Raw genomic sequence first — 6263 nt, forward strand, 5'->3', positions numbered from 1 at the left:
GGTGAAGCTTATCATATAAAGTATGCAGGTTTCAAAATGGTTCCCCCAAAGCCCCTCACTTGAATTGGGATAGATCATGATGGGATTCCTATGCATCACCCCTTCCCCTCATCAAAAGACAAGATGGGGTGATGCTGGGACATCCCGGCAGTGCCATATGGCAGTGCCAGCTACTCACCAACCCATCCCATATCCCCATTTTCTCCACTTTGCCGTTTCATGCCTTCTCCTTGAAACTTCCTGCTGGCAAGAGTAGCCCCCCTTACTCTGGTGGCTCAATATTGGGCCTCGGGGAGCAGGGCAGGGCTGTGATCTCTTCTTCTTCTTCTTCCCTAAAGTAGGCAGGCTTTCCCTGGGAACTGGGGACCTGCTGAGCCTTCAGTGGACAGGAGGACACCATGTGGTTGATGCTTTGGCAGAAGTGGCACTTCTTGGGCTGTGGTGGCAGCTTGCATTCCTTGGCATGATGGTCTAGACCACCACAGCTGTAGCACCTGTCTCCTTTGGATCTGCGCTTCTGCATGTTCTTCAACTTTGGCCGCCTCTCACTACCAAAGAGAACACCCCACTGGGCCCAGTGAATCCAATGGATTCTACGCCTTTGGCAGACTTCTTATAGGTAAACTCCACAGCCTCTCCCACCCTCAGGCTCCAGAAGCCCTCCATGTGCAGCTTACTCTGGTGGACAAAGACGTCCACCAGGGGGTCCAGCGCGACCATGGTGCAGGCGGTCATGGATAGGAAGCCGAACCCCATGATCACGTTGAACCACTTACAGATGCCGGCCCTGTGCAGCAGCTGCAGCTCCTCCGCCGCCTGAGCCGAATCCCCCGGCGCCTACTCTGGCGCCTTCTCCACTGCCTTGGCACAGCCACCTGCAAACTGCTAGTTGGACACCAAGCCCATGGTCATTTGCTGAGCCCTCGTTCCCGTGCCCCTGGTCGGGCTGCTGCTGGCCCCTGAGAAGTCCGGAGGCAAAGGGGAGGTTCAGAGAAGAGGCAGCTACATCTTACCCCGCACAATCCATTTTTTCAAAATTTCTTATGATACTGAAGATTCAATTATAAACTATTAACACTTGAAAATAACTCATTTTTAGGGGAATAGGACACAAAACACAAGATTAATCCTAATCATTTTCAAAGGCTATTTATACTACAAATTCACTCTTTTTTTTTCAAATTCACTCTTATAACTACAAAGATTCTAAAAATAACAAGCATAGTGTCACAAAGGACATAATTTAACTTCATCATGTAATTCAAAAGACTGTGCTAATAGAAAACAAAGTTATACTAATAATTAGCTCACCCAATTCACTTCCATTCTTTTATTCTATATCTTTTAGTTTCATAAAAACTGGCTTTTCATAAAATGATGCATAAAAAGCCTATATACCCATTTACATTTTCAGATTTTAACAATGTTTATTTCAGAAATGTTTTTAGCTGTATAGTCAATGAACTGAAAACCATGATCCTCAGATCTCAGCCTCAATAGCTAGGATTACAGGTGTGAGCCACCAGCACCCGGCTGCTTTATTTATTTATTTATTTATTTATTTATTTATTTACTTATTTATTTATTTATTTATTTTCGGTTGTGGGGCTTGAACTCTGGGCCTTAGCTTTGTCCCCAAGCTCTTCAGCTCAAGGCTAGTGTGCTGTTACTTTGAGCCAGAGTGCCACTTCTGGTTTCCTGGTGGTTAATTGGAGATAAGAGTCTCACGGCCTGGCTTTGAACTGTGATCCTCCGATCTCAGTCTCCTGAGTAGTTAGGATCATAAAATATTCAAAGGGTTTTCAGAAATTGCAAGACTTTCTCTGGGATCTTATTTATATTGGAAAAGATATTCAAAAATCCTTATTTGTTAAAGTTGTGATAGTTACTCCCACAAAAGAACAATTAATTAAGAAACATTTGTATGTACAAAACAACTTCAAATGCATCCACTATCTGGAGGTGACACATGCTTTTTGTTTGTTTTTGCAATGTATATCTAACAAACATATCCACAATACTGATTTTCAGTAAATATGATGGGATATTCAAACCTAAAAAATATGGGGTTTATTATCTTAGTGTGAATAGATATGATCTTACAAACAAAGTTATTTTCAACAGAAATCTGGAAAGTGTTTATCCACCTTGAGTTTCACAGGAATAACCAGAGTAATACCTGTTTGGTTGAGTTGGTCAAAATCACTCTATGAGTATATCTTAAAAGTATATCCAATTTAAGATGTCAAATACATATTTTGTACTGACAGTCATCTTACAGCAATAACTCCCTACCTAATTATATGTGTATCTTCTTGCCTAACATATACTAAGAACCGAAAGTGATCTCTTTTATCTAACTTAATGATGTAAATGCTTTGATTATGAGGATGTTATTATTTGACAAATAAAATGTACAGAAGGGTGGTTCCACTGAAATGACAGGATGGAACCCTGATAAATAACAACATTTCAACACAGCTCTTTTCAGCCTCACTCTATCCACATTGGCAAGCAACATTGCAACCACACACACACACACATACACACACATGTGCGCACATGTACACACACACATACATGCATGCCAAACTCAGGGTTTATTGTACAATAAAGTTCAAATAAAATATTAATGATTAAGAAAAATGATAATTTGCCTTTTTACAAAATAATACATAATCCAGTCTCCACGATTGTTATATTTTACCTGCCTCTCCACATGTGACCACTTAATTTATTTTTAGATAATTCATTCATTCATTCATTCGTTTTGTGCTAATACTAGAGCTTGAATTCAGGGCCTGACTCTGTTCCAGAATTTGTTATTTTTTTGTTTTAGTTTTCTCAAGGCTAGCATTTTAATGCTTATACTACAGCTCCATTTCAAGCTTTTGTGGTTACTTTCAAATCAGAATCTAATGGACTTTTTTTTCTTGGTCTGGTTTCAAAGCACAATCATCCGATTTCATCTTTCTGATTAGGTAGGATTAAAGACCTGAGCCACCGATGTGGCTCCTACTTTTTCCTATACTTATCTAATGCACATACTTAGTAATTTAAAGCTGAGAGCATACAACCAAGATGTACAGTGATGATATTTTCCTGTCAGAAATTCATGTTAGTAATGTAAATTTATTCTTAAGACCATATGCAAAAAATAAGAAGAAATCTGATGATGATGATGATGATGTGTGTGTGTGTGTGTGTGTGTGTGTGTGTGTGTGTGTGTGTGTGTGTGTGTGTGTGCTGTTGCAATATGTTCCACATATAAGCACTGTACAGGGGTGTCCAGCCATTCACAGTTATTGCATGAATATCTGCCTTGAGCTACCAACTCATGGACAATTTCTAGTTTTCCACTCTAGGCTTCCCAATGAAGAGGGGTTTACTCATCCTCATCCCTATTATTCATATGTGTGGCCTTTTTGGAAATAGTCTCTGCTGTAGTAAGCTGCAAGGCAAGCACTCTACCACTGATCCACCATCCCAGCACAAGTTTTAAGATTCTTGTTTGTAATTTGGTCAAAGCTCTGACTCTTTATGTAGGCTACTAAAAATGTATTTACTAATTTCAAGTAAATTCATATATTCTAATTCCATCTCTTTTAAAAAATAGAAGCATGGATTTTGTGGCTAGCTAGGTCATTGCACATCTCTATCTATTTTCCTCTCTCTCTTTCATGGTTCTCATAGACAATATGATTGCTCCATAATTATCCTAATTTATTTTGTTTTTATATTTTTGGTTGCATCATTTCACTTTCTGCTCTGCCATTTCCCAAATCAGCACCACATAAACAGAACCATCCAGAAGTGGTGCTGTGCCTCAAGTTGTAGAGTGCTTGCCTTGATTTGAACAGCTCAAGACAGTTCCCTGGCCCAGAGTTCAGGCCCCACAACTAATTTTTAAAAAAAGAATCTAAATACTTGATAATTCTACTAACAGATCTGACTAAAATCAGTTGAATCACACTTTTCCTGTACAATGAAGGAATAGGTTCAGGCTAGGAAAGCAGCTAGAGAAGGCAGGCAGATTGTATCTGTGACAAATCTTTGTGGATAATGGTATCGAGGATTACTTACTGGTTATTCACTTGCAATGCAAGCACGATTCTGAATGATTGCTTGCTGATTCTGAATTATTGCTTTGATCATTATATCCTCCAAGAAGAAAAAGTGAAATTTATTTGATAGAAAAGGACTACTAATACATTTTGACTTCTCATTAAGCATCTTCAATCATCAAAATCACCTGAAGACAATAGACAGGCCTATTTTTTAGATGAAAACAAATGTCTTTAATAAAACAAGAATTTAGGTAGTCATACAAAGGACTTCTATTTTACTACTGCATTATACATTTATTCTAATGTTGAATACCAACATTAGAAAGCTATTAGAAAGTTCTTTAAGCCCATAAGTTGAATAGTGAGTTCTCTTACACTATAACATGGTATTTCCCAAATCATTTACATAGAAGCCATTGTTTCCTATTTTCTCATTCCTAGAATAAGCTGCACATGAAGACACCACTGGTCCTAATTTTCAGTCTGTACCTTTGAATATTGAGGAAAATCTTTCCTCTGCTCTCTATAAATTCCCTACTCTCCAGTTAGAATAATTTAGAGTAGTAAAAATGGAAAAAAGATAAAATAAATCATGGTGAATAAATATATGCAGAAAATTCACCAGATTTTTCTGACCAGTTCAATCAATGTGAACTATTGGAGAAAAACATGGACATCTCATTCCCACTGGCACTCAAAGTCTCCGGTTAAGCAATTTTGACGAAGACAGGAAGTAAGATGAAAAAATGAGGAATGGTATCATTTGCAAGAAAAAAATTGAGGAAGATCCAAGCAAATTTCTTCTTTTGGATCTCGAAAACTGCATTTGATATTTCCAAAAGGATAAGTAAGTATTACTACCTCTTTGAAGTTGTGGAAGACTGTACAAATTGTTCTCCTAAGTTGTAATGGTTTGGTTGAGTTTCTTAAATTTCAAAAATGCCAGTCCATCCTTTGTTTCCCTACAATTTTTATTTTCAAAATACAAAGCAACAGCAATATCTTACTTTAAAAATTCATGGATTCCATGTATTCATCCAAGTGAATTGCCTGACTTTGATGTCAAAATACATTCAAGAGTTGTTTGTGTACATCTATAATGATTTCTGCAGAGTTTGTGATTTTTTCAAATCAGAAATAATTTTAACTTATCTTTTGAAATAAATAGTATAGAAACTAAAGATGTTCGTGGTGCTTTTCTGAAAAAAGTATATCTGTTTGTATAATGTCCATAATCTATTTAATTCGCTCCTAGATATAATACTTTGAATTCTACATTGTTATATAATGTATATGTTCATTAATAAATGTGTCCTTTCAGATTGCATTGCATATAGAAAAAGTTTAAGATTCTTTTTTTTCCTAGGTCCTTGTATTATTTTATTTCTTTGGGATAAAATGACAATGTTAACTAATTTCAAGTTTTGTAAAGGTTATGCTATGTAAAGGCCTTTCTCAGGTGAAGATTTAATATACTGATGTCAAACTAACCTTTAATTCTATGAATTACACGTATTGTTACACTTCTATTTTTGTAATGAAATTTTTAATAACTGTTTTTAACTGTTTTTCATTTCTTGCATCAGAAGAATGAAAAATATGGAATACTTCACAAATTTTCATATCATCCTTCGGCAAGTGCTATGTTAATCTCTGTATTGTTGTAATTTGGGTAGGCCTGCTGCTGAAACATGTAGTATCATCTAAATTTAAGTACTTAATGATGCACTCTTTATACAGGCATATATCCATGGTTGACTATTTATAACAAGGAACCCTTATTGTTCCTAAAAATTCTATTGATCTTATTTCTCTAAAATTCTATGTATAATGGAAAAAAACGTATTTCTTGGTCGATTGCTCACATTTGCAATTTTTTGTCAATGACTATTTTGTCTTTTTCATTTTAAATTTAATCATACTTTGAAGCCTTTACAGCTATGTCCAAAGGTGATTGCTTTTCAAGTATTTATCAACTGAGTTAGCTTTGTGGAGCTAATGGATTCAAAGAAAGCCTTGCTTAAGAGCTACTTCTTAACTTGTGCAACTTAAAATTTCCCAAATGAGGTCTTGCTGGGACAAATGTCTAGCTGACCCTTTACCTTTCTTCCATGTAGGAACAGACCAATCAGAATATCTTACCGTGACAGCAAAGATTGTCCACTGGAACAAAACTAACCTTAGTTACAAAAGATC

At 36.5% G+C, this 6263-nt stretch overlaps 2 pseudogenes; both read right to left on the bottom strand.

Moving 5' to 3' along the window:
* Positions 1 to 275: 275 nt before the first annotated feature.
* On the bottom strand, positions 276 to 906 carry LOC138804410 (protein lin-28 homolog A pseudogene; annotated as a pseudogene).
* Positions 907 to 5660: 4754 nt separating this feature from the next.
* Positions 5661 to 5760, bottom strand: LOC138804417 (U6 spliceosomal RNA; annotated as a pseudogene).
* Between the last annotated feature and the right edge of the window lie 503 nt (positions 5761 to 6263).

The sequence above is a fragment of the Dipodomys merriami genome, unplaced genomic scaffold (assembly GCF_024711535.1).
Source record: "Dipodomys merriami isolate MVZ:Mamm:240054 unplaced genomic scaffold, mDipMer1.0.p SCAF_361, whole genome shotgun sequence".
In the NCBI taxonomy this organism is placed as follows: Eukaryota; Metazoa; Chordata; class Mammalia; order Rodentia; family Heteromyidae; genus Dipodomys; species Dipodomys merriami.